The sequence below is a fragment of the Mustela putorius genome, unplaced genomic scaffold, assembly GCF_011764305.1.
Source record: "Mustela putorius furo isolate JIRA1106 unplaced genomic scaffold, ASM1176430v1.1 tig00003870_pilon_pilon_pilon, whole genome shotgun sequence".
Classification (NCBI taxonomy): domain Eukaryota; kingdom Metazoa; phylum Chordata; class Mammalia; order Carnivora; family Mustelidae; genus Mustela; species Mustela putorius.
Window position 1 is genome coordinate 5,873,414 of NW_025422022.1, and position 18,575 is coordinate 5,891,988.

The 18,575-nt window shown below is 34.6% G+C and overlaps 1 pseudogene; it reads left to right on the forward strand.

The window, feature by feature from the left end:
* Positions 1-305: 305 nt before the first annotated feature.
* The window catches only part of LOC101675313, a 104,385-nt pseudogene continuing 86,115 nt past the window's right edge, over positions 306-18,575 (forward strand).

The window sequence follows — 18,575 nt, forward strand, 5'->3', positions numbered from 1 at the left end:
GACAGAGGCCTTAACCCATTGAGCCAACCAGGCACCCCAATAATCAGTTTTTTGATATGAAATTTATCTTGTATTCCTGGGCTAAATGCAACTTGGTCACTCTTATGGATTAAATTGTGTCCCCTCAAAAGATACGGAGCTCCTAATCCCTTGTACCTATAAATATGACATTATTTGAAAATAGGGTCTTTGTAGATATAACCAAGTAAAGACAAGGTCATTGTAGTGGGCCGTAATCTAGTATGAGAAAAGCAGAACACCGTATGAAGACAGAGAGACACAGAGTTGAAGACAGACATATGAAGATGGAAGCAGAGATTCGAGTTATGCTGCCACATGCCAAGGAATGCCTGGCACCACCAGAAGCCGGAAGAGGCAAGGAAATACCTTCCTCTAATGACATGGCAGGAAGCATAGCACTGGTAACATTGACCTCAGACTACTTGCTTTCAGCACTGCAAGTGAGTAAGTTTCTGTTGTTTTATCTTTTAAAAATTTTCTTCAAGATTTTTATTTATTTATTTGAGAGGGAGGGAGAGCACACAGGAAGGGGGAGGGCAGAGAGAGAGAGAAAGAGGGAGAGAGACATGCAGACCCCCTGCTGAGCATGGAGACTGACGGGGTGGGGGGGGCTCCATCCAAGGACCTGAGATCATGACCTGAGCTGCAGTTAGAGTCTTAACAGACTGAGCCTTCCAGGTGCCTCTCTGTTGTTTTAAATTGCCCAGTTTGTGGTACTTTGTTATAGCAGCCCTAAAAGTAGATAAAGTCAGAATTTCTTGCTGAGTTTGACTTAACAATACTTACTTTATTGAATCCAGTAAATATTTAACAATATTTACTTATTTAATTCAGCATCAATACGCATGAGTGAGATTGCAGAATATGTTCATGTTTTGTGGTGTTATATTATTATGATTATGATAGTCTTATCAAATAGATTGGGGTAATTCCTTATTTTTATTTTCTGAGACAGGGACGTCAGATTTGCCCTTTCCTTTACTATTTGGTGGGAGACCTATGGAAAGCCACCCAGGCCTGGTGTTTTATTCATGGGAAGATTTTTAGTTATGGATTAATTTCCCTAATTATTATATGACTATTAATATACTTTTCTTCTTGTGTTAGTTTTGTTAAGTTACATTTTTAAGGAATCTATCCATTTACAGTTTTTTTTCAAGGAATCTTTCCATTACTCATAGTTTTATATTATTTCTGTTCTCAATCTGTTACATTTACTCTCCTGTTTTACTCTTAATAATTTAAAGATTTTATAATATTTTTTTCCTTTATTCATTCATCATATGCTATTTTATTTTTTTGAAGGTATATCTCCTGTTTTACTCTTAATACAATTTAAAGATTTCTACCTTTTATCATGATAACTGTTGCCAGTGATTTGTTAATTGTTTTCAAAGAACCACCCTTTGGCATTTTATCTTCTCTGTAGTATATTTGTATTCTATATCATTACTCACACATTTTCTATATTCCTTGGACTTTTCTGTCATCTTTTACATACTATAATATTTAAAGCTACAAATTTTCCACTAATTACTGCTTTAGTAATCACATCCCATTAGTTTGCCTTTGCAGTATGTTATCAAATCTTAAGTATTTTCCTATTTCATTATGAATTTTACTTTGAAATAATTTATTTAAAAGACTATTTTAATTTCCAAGCATGTATCGTTTCCTTAGTTACCTTTTATGGTAGCAAATATTAAGGTACTTTCATTGTCATTAGGAATTTGTTATGTATGATACAATTCTTTGAATTATTGGAAGCTCATTTTGTGGCTTCACACCTGGTTCCACTTCCTTTCTTTTTTGTGGATTATTTTTTTTTGTTTATTTTTATTCATTTATTCATTTTATTCTTTTTATTCCCTCTTCAGGCTGTTTGGAAATTCTATGTCTATTTTTTAAATTTTTAAATCCATAACCTAACTGTTTTAACATGCACTCTTAACAAAGCCTAAGATAATTAATTATTCCCTACTCCTGAATCATATGAGCATCTTAGAATACCTTAATTTTGATTAGCCCTATGAGTTCATATTCAATTGTTGACAAGTATTTTAATTCTGGCTAGATTATGTTATTATTATTTCTTCATTTTATCAATTTTTAAAATATTTTTCTCACCTATTTTCTAATATTTTTTGTTTATCACTAGTTCTTGCAGAGCAAGTTTTTCCTCTGGAATCATTTCCCTTCTATTCATCAGTTAATGAAATTTTCTTTTATTGAAAGTCTTCTGGTAACAGCCTTTCTGCCATTTTGTTTGATAATTTTTTCCAGATGTCTCTGAGTTTTATTTTAATTTTTAAATTGAGGCATAATTGACACATAACATTATATTAACTTCAGATATGCAATATAATGATTTGATATTTGTATACTGATAAGCTTTTTATTTTTCCTTCATTTTGGAAGATAACTCGGGTAGAGAGCTTTTTGTTGACCATAAAGTCTAATATGCTCACAATGAATGAAAATGTAAGCTTCAGGATAAGAACAGAGACTACATAAAAGAGCTGAACAGAACACCTAGAACAGGAAAATACAACATTCAAATTAAAAAATAATCCTTTAACAGTCTTAACAACCTATATGAGTTAAAATGTGAGTCGGTTTACTTGAAAACTGATTAAATTATTTAATCTATAACTCAGAAAAGAATAATAAATGAGTACTTGTAAGACTGCTGTGGCCATCTCAAAACAATAAATAGATCCACCACCAAAAATCTGTTGGTATCTGAAAAAAGTTTGTTATTTATATAACAAGGCCATTTGGGAGAGTTGGGCAGGCCTCTCAAGCTGCTGTGGAAAGAACTAAAGAAGTAGTGATCTGAGTCTTCTGCTGGTACCTAATAAGGCTTTCTGACTAGTTTCTCCATATGTAGAACAGAAGGGGAAAAGAAAGGGCTTGGTTTAAAAGCTGTCAGTAGTTAGACATAAAAAAGAAATGAAGCCAGACACCTGTTATAGAGACAATGTCAGAATGTTTAAAATACATGGGATTTGTGATCAGGAGGCAGAGGAAAAAGAGGATGTGACAGAAAAAACGTTGAAAGATAACACAGCCCAAAATGTACAGATTTGCTGAAGGTTTTAAATATACAGGTTCAAGACACTTGCAAACTCTGGCAAGATAAGCACAAAGACAACCATATCCAGTCAAACGGCTGAAAACCAGAAGTAAAAAAGAAAATATTGAAAGCTGGTAAATATTATTTGTGTGTCTTGTCGGGCAAATTCCTAGGAACAGGTGAACTAGTCATATGGCATATAGCCAGTTCAATCAGGAGAAGAAACCACGTAGTAACTTAATCTATGGAAGTAAAAAAGTATTATTATATTATAATAGGAGAGTAACTACACAGATGCAAAGGGAACTGTAAAATGTATTCTAGGACTGACGGTGAACACCCACAGAATGATAAAGCTGAAAGAGGAGAGTCTTCCCCAAAGCTGGAGTTAAGCTTCACTGGATAGGTTGTTATTGTGGCCTTCTAGATGCTGAAGTTCACTGGGTTGCTGGGGTCAAAGCTGGTCCCTAACTGACAGGTAATCAGGAGATAACGTTCTGGGATTATAGCTGAGCTGAAGAAATGGAAAATATGCACAGAGGCAGTAGGGTTGCTGTTTTGAGCACAAGGTCTTTAGAACATTGTGTCTACATCAGGAAGGCCATAGAAAGACAGTGATTTGATCCAAGTTGTTGCTAAGGGGTTGAACGTTCTGGGCACGCACTGTGGGCATATACTAGTGGTTACCCCTGCATAGTGTCTGCTGATGCGTTATGCAGCAGGAACAAGAAAGCAAAACAAAACAATCAGAACAGCAGACCAGAACAGAGAAAAGAAACCTCTTATTCCTGCAATGTCTGTCTCTCTTGTGCCTTCCACTGACTGATGACGAATTTGAACTTAAGACAGTACATTGATAATTAGCATGTATGGTAAATGATGTTCAAATTTGTAAGAAATTGTGAGACTCTCTTCCAAAATATTTGTACCATTTTCCATTCTTATAAGGTATGAGTCAGAGTTCCAGATGGTATTGATGTTCTCCCCAGTGCTTGGTATTGTCAGAGTTAAAATTTTACCCATTCTAATGTGTGTGTAGTAGTATTAAATTACTTTTACTTGCATTTCCCTAGTGATTAACAGCATTTTTATGTACTTATTTACCTTCTAAATATTTGCTTTGGTGAAGTGTCAGTTCAGTTTTTTTTTTTTTTTGCCTGAATTTTGAAGTGGGTTGTTCATATTTTTACTATTGAATTATAATTCTTTTAAAAGTATCCTGCATATGAAACTTCTCTATTTTTTCTCAATATGTGACCTATCTTTTCATTCGTGGCCTTGGGAAGAGCAGATAAATTGAACTTTGGTAAAGTTCAATTTATCAGTTTTGTAGGCTTATGCTTTTCTGTCTCCTGAAAATCTTTGCTTAATCTAAATTCACAAAGATTTCTCCTCATGTTATTTTCTGGACTTTCTATTGGTTGTAACTTTCATATTAGATGATATGGTATAATATGAATTCATTTTTGAGAGGCAATGGTTGATATTTGTTTGTTTATTTATGCATATGGATTCTAATCATTCCAGTAAAAAACTTTTCTCTTTCTATTGACTTGCCTTGGTGCTTTTATTGATTAATTGACCATATAGGTTTAAGTCTATTGGTTAAAATTGTATTAAAGATTTTTGCTTAAATATTCAACATGGATATTGTTCTGTACTTTCCTTCTAAGTTATTACTGGGAGTTGCCAGATTGCAAGGTTTGAGGGTATGGTGCTTTATACTTCCAAGTTTTTCCAAGGTTTCAAGGTTTCTTGAACTGCAAGTTCAAGGGGTTTCTCAAAATCAACTTCAGGTTTGATAATCATTAGAAGTCGTATAACTCATCGAAAGCTATGACATTCACAATTGTGGTTTCTTAAAGGAAAAGGCTACATTAAATAAGCCAAGGGAAGAGATGCATAGGGCAAGGTCTGGGAGAATTCCAAACAAGAAGTTTCTATTGTCGTCAGGATATGTTACCCTCCTAATAGCAGTGTCTGATAAGTCACACAAAGTACTGGCAATTAGGGAAGGTTATTTGAGCTTCTGTATTTGTATTTTGTACCTGTATATTTATATTTAAAGTGGATTTTTGGGTGCCTGGCTGGCTGTCAGTTAAGTGTCTGCTTTCGGCTATGGTTATTGGTCCTGGGGTCCTGGGATCAAGCCCCATGTCAGGCTCTCTGCTCAGTGGGGAGCCTATTTCTATGTCTCCTTCTGCCCCTCCTCTGCTTGTGCTCTCTCATCCTCTCTCAAATAAGTAAAATCTTAAAAAAATAAAGTGTAAATATTATATAAATAGAGCTTGTTTTTTTAAAAATCTAATCTCACAGCCTGTGTCTTCTATGTTGAACATTTTGTCCACTTATATTTATGCGATCATCATTTTGGTTAGGTTTAAATGTGCCTTCTTTCTGTGTTCCATTTGATCTATTTTTTTCTCTTTTCCCCCTGTTTCTTGTCTTTTTTTGAATTGGTAGATTTTTTTTATTCCATTTTTTAGTTGAATTTGTAGTATGTGTTTTTAACTTGTACCTTTAAATATATTACATCACTTCACTTATAGTCTATGAATCTTAACTATACTTCCATTTATACTCTAGTCTTTTGCAATATTGTTATACATATTATTTCTAATTTCACTTCTATTTTTTCCATTAAACCACCAATTACCTTGTAAGAGGATTTAAAAAGAAAAGAAATGCCTTTTATATTTACCACATATTTACCATCTCCACTGTTTATCCTTTGTTTAGATCCAAATTTCCATACAGTTTCATTTTATTTTTGTCTGAAGAAATTTCTTTAACATTTCTTGTAGTGCAGGATTGCTAGTGATGATTTCACTCAGTTGCTGTTTGTCTGAAAAATTATTCCTTTCATCTTTATTTTTGAAAATTAAACACATTGATGTGCATAGATTTTGGAACTGACAGTTTTTCTATCACTTTAATTTAAAGACGTCTCTCCATTGTCTTTCAACTTACATAATTTCTGACAAGAAGTCTGTTTTAATAGTTTTAATTAGTTCCTCTGTATGTAATGCATCCTTTTTCTCTAACTGCTTTTAAGATTTTTTTATCACTGGTTTTTAGAAATTTGACTATGATGCACTTTGACTTACTCCTTATCACATTTCTACTGCTTGAGTTTCATGAACTTCTGGAATATGTTGGTTTTTAATTTTAAACATTATTTGGAAATTTTTCATTGATTATTTGTCCAAAAATATTTTCTGTTTCCTTGTCTTTTCTCGGGTTCCATTTTTACATATGCAGCACTGGTAGATATGTTCCATGGATCACTGACGTTGTGTTGATTTTATTTAATTCTTTTTTTCTTTATATTTTTCTTTGGATAGTTTCTATTGCTATATACCCAAGTTCAATAATGTTTTATCTCCAGGTTATAATCTGCTGTTAATCACATCCATTATATTTTCCATTTGAAATACTGCATTTCTCATCTCTAGAGATTCCACTTGTGTCATTTTTGGTATCATTTCTTTCTTTCTTCATCATGTTATGGATACCCATACCTTCTTGCACATATTGAGCACATAGTCTCATTTAATGCTCTTCGATCATCTGTATCATTATGGAGTCATATTTAATTCATTTTATTTTTTAAATTTCCTGTTCTGTGTAATTTTCATACTTTTTTATGTGCATAATTTAAATATTAATACAAATTGATTTTTAAATAGAACTTAATTTTTAAAACATCATGAAACTCAAAAAGGATGAGGAATGTTCTAATTCTGAGAAGGTAGGAATCATTGACCTAGGCCAAAATTGATATTAAAATATTAGTTTCATATCAGAATGTCTCATTTGTACATGAATTTTTCTCTTGTACTTTCTGCCTTTATAGTTTTAAATGAGAAAATGAATATAAATAACTTTACCTAAATAATTCCACTCTTTATGTAATCTCTACTGATACCATGAGGAAACAGGACTCATTAATGCTGGACAGTGATGAAACTTTTTGGGTCCCCAGTCAGAAACTCTAACAGCAACTTGGCCTCATAACAGTCCAGTGAAGATGGAAGAATAGACTCCCCATGCAGCCTTTGTGGAGGGAGGGCATAGAGCTAGAATAGAGTGTTGGTTGTAGAAAAATATTCTTCCTATTTCTTTGGTTAGAGAAAAAGAGCAGAATTTTCTTGGAGCTTTGTTTTTTGTTGTTGTTGTTTGTATCTGTTGGGTTTTCTGGATATGGCACCCAGTATGGATATGTTGAGCCAAGCAAACCAGTCATAAGTATTACTGGGATTCATTTTAGGATGAAATTAAGTACTTTGAAAGAGTCTCATTAGTTCTAGTTTACTTTTAAACTTGTTGGGGTTGGTCCTGAGAAGTCTTTGATCTAGGGCTAATTTGACCCCACTCCTAATGCAATAAGCTCTTTTTCTGGTCCAATCAAGATAGAGCTGGAAGAAAAACATCCAGATAACTACTTACTTCTGCATTTTCTTAATGAGGCTCAGACCATGCTGTGTGTTGGACCTCTAATATTTCTCAAAATAATAAATGTAGAGTTTCTTTTAAAAAAAATTATTTACTTGTTTGAAAGAAAGTGAGCACACAAAGGAAGAGGGGGAGCAAAAGAGAGAAGCAGGCTTCCTGCTGAGCAGGGAGCCTGATGTGGGGCTTAATCTCAGGACTCTGGGATCATGACCTGAGTTCAAGGCAGACTCTTAACCGACTGAGCCACCTAGGTGCCCCAAACATACAGAATTTCTAATTTGAGCAATTTTGGAGATTTTTCTCATTCTCAAAAATAAAATAATGTAACTAAAAATTTTACTTTCTACCCTTCTCCACCTTTCAAACTTCTATCCTTCCTCCACTACAAAGTAAATATAACATTTATTCAGTAGTGTCTTCTTCAGCCCTGAAGGCAGAGTTGACACAACATTCTTTACATTATATTACAAAATTGAAGATGCTAACTTATACCTAGCAACGGGACTGAAATGAATAACTAAGTGGATGAGGATTAATGATAAAAAAGCCCCAACTTTTTCATACGTGTAAAAATGTTGGGAAAATTTTGTTGCCATATTATTTTTCTGTATTCTACAAAATAAAAAACAAGACTGTTACAACAAAAATACTGAATTTTTAGCTTTACTTAATCCATCATTATAAATTGATCATTGAAAACAAAAAAGAAAAATGTAGAAAAAACTGACCGTACTGATGCCTGACTACAGAAAAGAGTTGCATATGCATAGATCTTGACTTTAGCAGATTGGCAGTTAAAAATGTTAGTATTTTAAAAGATAAATTAAAAATGAAATCTACATCAGAGTAGGGATATGCTAAAGCATGTAGAAAATGAATTATTGCTTTTTCATGTGTATTCTAGTCCATTAACTATTGAGTTTATATGTGTTATTTATACTCCCAAAGAGAAAGATTTCAAATATCTGTTTTCGAAGCTGTGCGTCTACTCCATGAAATACTTCCATTTCCACTTTATTTAATACTACAACTCAAATCTCCCATAAGAATATAAGAACCAAAGCTATATTATTTTGGGGAGAAAACTTACAAATATATCTTCTTGATCTTAAACTGGCAATGGTTTATTAGATATGACATCAAAAGCATGGTCAGAGAAAAAAATAAGCCAACCAGACTTCATCAAAATTAAAAACTTGCACATCATTATAGATCTGCACATCAAAAAACAAGAAAATGCAAAGACAACCTGCAGAATGAAAGGAGATATTTGCAAATCATGTATCTGATAAGGATTTAGTATACAAATATACAAAGAACTCTTAGAACAACATCAAAAAAACAAATAATGCAATTAAGTAATGGGAAAAAGTTTTGAATAGACTTTTCTCCAAAGAAGATGTACAGATGCTTGTTAGATACATGAAAATATGCTTAATTTCATTTGGGGAATGCAAATTAAGACCATAATGAGATATCACTCCACACCCACTAGAATAGCTATAAGAACAAACAAACAGATGTTGACAAGTGTTGGGATGCCTGAGTGGCTCAGTGGGTTAAAGCCTCTGCCTTCGGCTCAGGTCATGATCCCAGGGTCCTGGGATCAATCAGGCCCTCTGCTCAGCTGGGACCCTGCTCCCTCCCCTCTGTCTCTCTGCCTGCCTACTTGTGATCTCTCTCTCCGTCAAATAAATAAATAAAATCTTAAAAAAAAAAAAAAGAACTTGACAAGTGTTGAAGAAGTGAAAGGTATTCATACATTGCTGGTTGCAGTGTAAAATGGTGCAGCTACTTTGGAAAATAGTTTGGTAGTTCTTTGACATTAAACAAGAGTTACCCTATAATCCAGCACTTCTATTCCTGGGTATATATCCAAGATATTGGAAAGCATAAGATTACACAACTCTTATAGCTGAATAGTCATAGCAGCATTATTTATAAGTGTCAAAAAGTGGAAACAACACAAATATTCATCAACTGATGAATGGATAAACAAAATGTATTAATGCCAGCTGATGCATATTCAGTCATGAAAAGAAACGAAGCAGTGATACAAGCTACAGCATGGATAAACCTTGCAAACATTATGCTTCGTGAAAGAAGCCAGGCACAAGGGCCACCTAATTATCAATAAGGGAAAATGTGTGTTCCAAGAGTGCCAACTGAGTCAGCAAAGGAGTCCCAGCCACTGCCTTGTGGCTCTTCTGGGTTCTTCTCTCTGCCTTGCTTCCTGTGTGTATGTGCCAAAAGTACCAAGTACGTGGAAATAGAAGGATACAAGTTATCTCCTTTGTCTGTGCTTGGGCTCAGATCAATCTGACTCAAATTTCTCTGTTATTGTGTAAAACATCAGGAAAAAAATTTGCCAAATGTTAAGGCACAAAGGTCCACTCATATTTCAAATGTCACGATAATTTATCTTCTATTTTTTAAAGATTCATTTACTTATTTTAGAGAGAGAGCATGAGTATGTGTGCAGGGGTGGGGGGGATGGGGCAGAGGAAGAGCAGCAGAGAATCCTTGGATGGCTCCCTGCTGGGGATGGAGCCCCCTTGTGATGTGGGGCTCAATCTCAGGACATGAGATTATGACCTGAGACAAAACCAAGAGTTGGATGCCCAACCTACTGAGCCACACAGATGCCCCAAACGTCAGGATAATTTATGACTTCGACGATGTATTCCTTCCCAGTGCAGTTGATGAAAAGGAATCAGTGCAGTGATCATGATGTGAAAACACACTAATTGTATCTTGGAGCCATTTTAGATAGTATAAGATTGTAAAAAAAAATGTAAGCTAATGCAAGATGTAAAAACTTACTCTTGAAGGATAGAGTAAAACATGAAAAATGATACAGGCACACCACATTTTGTTGTGCTTTGTTTTATTTCACAGATGCTTTTTTAAAAAAACAATTTAAAAGTTTGTGACAACTTTAAATTGAATAATTCTACTGGCACCATTTTTCTAATAGCATCTGCTCAGCCAGTGTCCCTGTGTCACATTTTGGTAATTCTTGCAACACTTCAAACTTTTTCACTATTTTTAAATTTGTTATGGTGATTGGCAATTATGACTTGCTGAAAGCTCAGATGATGCTTAGCATTTTTTAGCAATATTTTTAAAATAAAATATGAACTTTTTTTAGACAATGTTATTTGCACACTCAGTAGACTACAATATGGTGTAAACATAACTTTTACATGCATTGGGAAACCAAAATGATCTGTTGACTTACTTTATTGAGATACTTTATTGCGATGGTCCAGAACCAAACTCACAATATTTCTGAGATATACCTGTAATGTAATGAAACCCTGGACTTAAAATCTGAGATAATATTTATAAAGACTGGGGGCACCTGGGTGGCTCAGTGGGTTAAAGCCTCTGCCTTCGGCTCAGGTTGTGATCCCAGGGTCCTGGAATTGAGCCCCGCATCAGCCTCTCTGCTCAGCAGGGAGCCTGCTTCCTCCTCTCTCTCTCTGCCTGCCTCTCTGCCTGCTTGTGCTCTCTCTCTCTGTCAAATAAGTAAATAAAATCTTTAAAAAAATATTTATAAAGTCCGAAACAGGTGGAGGGGAGATTTTTCAAATAGGAGAATTAAAATAGATTTCTATGTCACTTGTCACTGGACAATTAGATAAACAGAAAGAAAAATATTCTGAAAAATCCTGAGGATAATCACTGAGTTTTAAATAAGAAAAAAAAAAAATCTTTCTAAAGAAACAGACAAAAAAGCAGACAAGTACTGTCTGTAGAAAACAAATTGGCAAACAAATACCAAAAGAGGCACGAAAACAGAAAACAGAACAAGAAGACAAAACAAGTCCAAATATAATATTTATAAGAACAAAAGTTAATGCATTAAAAGCACAAAGACTCAAATTGAATCAGGCAAATGAAAAGAAACCAAAAAAAGAAATCAGGGCTTGAAACATTACAAACAGACAAAGGCCAAAATAAGTACATGGAATAAAGAGAACCTCTTTATATTGCAAAAGCACACAATTCACAATGATGATAAATATAACATCAATCTTTATGTGCTGAATAATCTGTCCTCCAAATATACAAAATAAAACTATTAAAATACAAGGAAGAGAGGATGGAAACATTTTACTCAGAGATTTTGACTATCTTTCCCATTCTATGTGATCAAGTAAAGACATAGAGGATCAGGGGAATATTATGATACAGTTAATTTAATAGATACATATGAAACTTTATAACCAACACAAGGATATGTACTTTTTTCTATGTTATTTGGGGATTCACAAAAATTGATAATTTATGAGACCAGAAACATCTTAATAAATTTCTCAAAAAATTAACATTTTATCATAATCAAGTTAAAATAAAAATTAGTAACAATTTAATTCCATCAAAAATTACAACCTGATCATTGAAAAAATAAGCTTCACTTTACTTGTAGTTATGTATTAAGTGAAAAAGTAGAAAATGAAAATTGAATACTTCAATACTGATATCCATACCATACTTTAGGAGAAAATATATTGCCCTTATGGGTTTTATTATAAAATATACTTAAAATCATTGAGTAAATCAATTTGAAATCATATAAAAATATAAAGTAACTTAAAGGGAATAACAGGAATTAAAAATGTGAAAGCAAAAATTAATGAATTATAAAATAGAAAAAGAGTCAAATGGATAAAAATATTCCAAGAACTATTTTCCTAAAATGTCAAATTAATAGTCATCCTTCTAGCAAGACTGATTGGAAGACCAGAAGACACAAATCTGTTATTGTTGCTCTAATAATAACATGATTACCAATAATATCCACAACTTCATCCACTTACTGAACACTTGCTATGGACCAGATCCTGTACTGATGTCTTTATATACAGAATTGTTGAGTTTGGGGTTTGAATTCACATTCCCTGCACTTAAATTTTATCACTGTGAGCTTTCAGCTACCTCTATTCCTTCTGTCATAAAATTAGGATAATGTTAACCCGTACTTCATAGGACAGTTGTGAGATTTTACATGACAAACATGTACACAACAAACATGTAAAACGCTGACAGCAATATGTGCCATATTGTAGACATTTAAGAAAGTCAGTTTATTAAAATAATTGTTTTTATTTATTTGACAGAGACAAAGAGTGCACAAGTAGGGGGAGAAGCAGGTAGAGGGAGAGGCAGGCAGGGGGAGAGGCAGAGGCAGAGAAAGAAGCAGGCTTCCTGCTGAGCAAGACCCCTTGTCCCACCATCACATGAGACTCGATCCCAGGACCCTGCAATCGAGACCTGAGAAGAAGGCAGCCACTTAACCACCTGAGTCACCCAGGTGTCCCCCCAAAAGTTAGTCTTAAGGTGCAGGTAGAGAGTACATCATTTAGAACTGTATTTGATGAGAATAATCATGTCTTTTGTAGTGGTTTAAATAAGTAAGAATTATATTTTCCTCATGCAAGAACTCTAGAAGTAAGAAGTCCAGAGCTGGAAAGGCAGCTTAGCACTGCATGAAGCACTAGGACTTTGTGGCGTATTTATATATATGCTACTTCCCCACCCTCTTTCTCATCTTGTTCAACCATAAAGAAGAAGGAAATCCTGCCTTTTGTGATTATGGTTGGAGCTTGAGGGCATTATGAGAAGTGAACTAAGTCAGACAAAGACAAATACTGTATGATCTCATCCACAAAGAAAGAGATGAGGTTTGTGGTTACCAGAGGCAGAAGGCGGGGGTGGGGTTATTGGATGAAGGTGGTCAAAAGGTACAAACTTCCTGTTGTAAGATAAATTAGCCCTGGGGATATAATGAGTAACATGGTGATATAGTTAATACTGCTCTGTGGTATATTAAAAGTTACTGAGAGAGTAGAGTTTTTACCTAAAAATCCTCATCTCAAGGAAAAAATATTTTTCTTTCTTTTTCTTTCTTTTTATATTTATATGAGATGATGGATATTAATGAAACTGACTGTGATAATTGTTTTGCTATATATGTAAGAAAAGTCATTATGTTGTATACCTGAAATATATAGAGTATATATGTCAATTATGTCTTAATAAAACTGAAAGAAAAAAAAAAAACACCAGGACTTCTTATAACTTCTTATTTTGCTTTTCTTTCTCTAGGGCTATCACCCTCATGGTCACAAGATTTTGGGTACACCTCCAGGCATTGCCTCTTGCAGTCCAGGCAGGAAGAAGGGAGAAAGTTAAAAGCTTTATGAGGTTGTACTTTTTGATTTGAAAACAGTGCACTCCTCATTGACTTTTCACTGAACAGAAGTGCATTGCATGGCTAATCTTAATGGCAAAGGACACTGGGAGATTAAGCATTTTGAGCTGAGTACGATGCTATGCCTAACAAAATATGGTAAAGGAGAAGAAGCAATAGATCCTGGGTAGGTAGCCAGCAGTGTCTCTCCTGGAGAGGAGTAAAAGTTTTACTGTGTACTATTACAATATTTTAATAAATGGGATTATTGTTAAGGAGCTATAATATATATATATTTCTTGATTCAAAAAATGAGGAAGCTTAAATAATTACTAAGATTTTAAGAATTTTAAAAATTATTATTTTGTAAAATGTTTTATTTATTTATTTTAGGATGAAAGAGAGAGCACACAGCAGCATGAGCAGGGGGAGGGGCAGAGGGAGAAGCCTACTCTGCTGAGCAGAAAACCCCACCTGGGCCTCCATCCCAGGACCCTGGGATTAGGACCTGAGCCAAAGTCTGAAGCTTAACTGACTGAGCCACGGAGGCCCAAGATTATTATAAATTTAAACAATTACATTAAAAAAGGACACCAAGCCAGGGGGATTGTACAAGCAACATGTTTTTTAATTTCTTGAGGACACATTGTACCCATTAGTTTTTAAAATGTTCCAAAGGATACAAAAAATAGGAAACATCTTTATTTGTGTTACAAAGATGGCAAAAATCTTATTACCTGACAAGAATTGCTCAAAGAAAAAAAAAATACAGGCCAAATTTAGTAATGCATGAAGATAAAAATGCTAGAAAAAATATAACTAAATACATTTTAGTATGTACAGTTAACAGTAACATGTTACAATTAAGGATTTAGTCCTGGAAATCAAGAGTGGATAAAAAGTTGGAAATCTGTTTGTATAATTCATCCCATCAAGTAGGTAAAATGTGAAAAACTATTTGTTCACAAAAACTCCTAATAAATTATACAGATTTTTCCTTAAGTATGCCCCAAACCAGTAAGAGCCACCATCATAGTTAATGGCTTTCTGTATTAGTCAGGAACAATAAAATGATGCTCATGTTAAAAAATATTCTTTTATCATAAAAAGAAATGAATATGATTATCAAAAGGAAGGAAACAAAATTATCATTTACCAATGATATGTGCTGTTCTTCAAAAATTTCTATAGATTCTTAAGCCAGTACAGTATATTTGTTATGCAGAAATATACAAACATATATTAAAAATCATTATTTTGAAAACATGATAAAAATCTAAAATTCAACACCAAATATAAATTAGGTGTTAGTCTAACAAATTTATGTAGAACCTGTATGAGAAAACATTTTAAACTTTATTGAAGGTGTTGAAAGAAGACTCTTAGAGGTAGAAATATTCCATGTTGCTCATAGGAAAGACCTAGAATTGTAAAGATTATACTTTTTTTTCCAAATTAGCCTGTAAATACCCTATATTTTAGTCAAATTTTAATGGGATTTTTAAAAAACTTGACATTTTAAAAAAATATTTTATTCATTTATTTGACAGAGAGCACAAATAGGCAGAATGGGAGACAGAGGGTGAGGGAGAAGCAGGTTTTGTGCTGAGCTGGGGCTCGATCCCAGGACCCAGGGATCATGGCTTGAGCTAAAGGCAGATACCTAACTGACTAAGCCCCCCAGGCACCCCTCACTTAAATTTTTTTATAAACACCTATCTCTTCAGTAAAATATGTTCTTCTTGGCATGGAGTTTTGTTCTCTGACAATGTTATTTTTAAAGTCACAGGAAGAACAAAGAAACAAGAATAGCAAAGAAAATTGTGATTAAAAGGGTTTCTAAGGCAATCTTTGACTTACTAGAAATTAAACATATTAGGCTTCTAATAATTTAAACAGTAAGACAGTGCAGGGATAGATGTGTAAGATAGAAAAGAAATGCACACAGAAATCTAATATGGCAAATGATTTATCTTGTGATAGAAATTGATTTTTGTGGTTACTGAAGAACAGGTATTTCTATGACCCCAGTTAGTCTGCCATGACTCTGGCTCTTAGGTAGCTCTCCTCACCCATACATACATCACTCTCACAGTCTTCTCCAGTCTTTCAGGGTGCAGAAAGTACCCTACGTTAGCTCAGTGTCCACATGTGCAATTTATGAAATTGTACATTGATTTCTCAATGCCATTGTTAGGGTCGAGAAGACCTCAACCTAGGGAGGCACAGAGGAACGACACCAAGGCAGCTCTTTCTGCAACAGCACGGGCTTTATTGTTCCAGCATGCTGGGGCTTTGCAACATACCCGAAGATCAGGCAGAGGCTTGGAGCTCTGATCAAGGGGAGCATATGGTTTTTATACTTTTTTTTAGACAAAGGCTTGTCACAAAGCCACAATCACAGTGACCTCCTTACACAGTTACAGTTCCTGGTATGCTCTGCACAGTTTACATTTTTCAGTTAGCCATATCTTATCGTCCGGGTGCTACTTCTCAAGGTTCAACCCGCAAAGCAGCAGAGCAGTTACAGAAAAGCAAGTTAGCAGAAGCTCCACACAATTTAATTCTTTCAGCTCTGAATCTCTTCACCATCACTATTTTATCTTTAAAGCTCAAATACCTGGATGCCATCCTCTGACAGTCCCTAGTGCTTCTGGCTCTCCTACTCAGTAACTCATAGATTCCCCTCATCACTGGAGTTCACTGTCTGTGCAGGTCCTCTGTCTACTCACTCCCCAACCGAACAGTAACTATCTGAAACATTGTTTCTTCTCCCGTTTCCTATTTTGCCACCTTCCTGTCCTGATTCCCAGAAGTCAACGTTCCCTTTTCCTTCAGTGAGAAAATGGAACACCTCCATTTCTTCAAATTTCTACCAGTGTAACTACAATCTTAATTACATCCCCACATGGTATTTCCAGCTACTCTCTTTTCCCAGTGGAAAAAGGGGGATTTTAATTTTTAAATTTTTTTTTTTCTTTCTGCCAAGGCTAATATCACTGCTACTTCTCAGTATGACTTTCCTCACCTCTTTAGGGACTTGCCTAGGTTTGTTCCATTTCTTGCTCTTTCTTCACTGATATTTTAGTTCTTAGGTCTTCTCCATCTTTAAAGAAAGCCTCCCTCAATCCCATACTACTCTTTCCTCAGAAAGCTTCTAGAAAGCTTCTAGAAAACGTTATGTGCATTTCCAATGTACTTCAAAACTGTACCCTAAGGCTGCTCTATTTAATCCAGGAGAAACCTACTATTTGGATTCTTGGATCCAGTGTTTTAGAACCTGTCCTTCATTTCTCAGTTAAGCAAATAACTGTAAATAACAGAATGGTTTAAATGAGTGAAAGTTCATTTATTTATTTTTTTCTCACAGAAGAGGAAGCCAGAGAAAAGACATTCATGATTATTAGTAATGTTATTTGTCTTATGTCTTTGCTTATTTTTTTTATTATTTTGACCTATTGTTTTCTGATAAGGTTTTGTTCAATGGTTTAATCAGTTGTTGCTTTATATATTAAGTTTAGGGTTAGATCTCAATTTTGTGGGGCTTAACGACTACACAAATTGGGGCACCTGGGTGGCTCAGTCGGTTAAGCATCTGACTCTTGATTTTGGCTCAGATTATGATCTCAGGGTCATGACATTGAGCCCCAAGTCAGGCTCCATGCTGGGCATACAGCCTGCTTAAGATTCTCTCTCTCCCTCTGTCCACCCCTCTCTCTAAAAAACAAAGCAAAACAAGACAAAAAAGAAAAAGCAAAACAAAACAAAACAAAAAGCCCTATGCAGATTGGAGAAAATTCTTGAAGAAAAAGAAAAAAATATGAATACAAAATTTTATTCATTCATACACAAAAGTATTAATACAAAATTTTTAGGTCCCTGACAGGGATTTGGAAGGGATTTCAAGCAAGGGGCTTCAAAACTAAAGCTTTGTTAACATCAAGGTAAGTTTGTCACTGATTGAGTGACAAATTCATTGATTAAACAAATAAATTTATTATTTAAAGGAGTATGTATGCCTCATTTTCTTGATTTATTACGTTTTAGATCATAGATTGGGTACATATAAAAGGGAACTGTCATGCATCTGTTATTTTTCTTCTTTATCATCAGTCTTTGTCAAGAACTTTAGGACATTGGTTAAAGGAAGATATAGACTTTGCTTTAATACTATTTATAGTCTGCTGGGTAAGTGGGAGAGGGAGAGACAGAGAGAGAAAGAGAGAGACTCAAACAAGTAAATCAACATTCAGTTTTGAAGTATGATAAAACACTATAAAGAAACTGACAAGACATAGGTTTGGAATTGCCAACTTGGACATGGCCTTTCAGAAGGGTATATTTAATCTGAGTTTTTGAAGAGTAAGAGGGAGCCCACAATATGAATTGTGGGTGAGATGAGTATAGGCAGAGGGAGCCATACCCTGAAATTGGAAGGCACACGGTGTTCTTGAGAAAGTCTTTGGGGGACTAGAGGTCTGGATATCTGTGAAGAGGACAGAAGAGTGACAGGTGATGAAACAAGAAGGGATTGGGAGGGAGACAACCATTAGAAACTCTTAATCTCAGGAAACAAACTGAGGGTTGCTGGGGGGTAGGGAGAGGGTGGTTGGGTTATGGACATTGGGGAGGGTATGTGCTGTGGTGAGTGCTATGAAATGTGTAAGCCTGACGATTCATAAACTTGTATCCCTGGGGCAAATAATATATTATATGTTAATAAAAATAATAAATAATAATCATAATAAAAATTTACAGAGGAAAAAAAAAGAGTGACAGGTGATAAGCTTGGAGAGGTGGGCAAAGGCCAGTTAATGGCCAGTT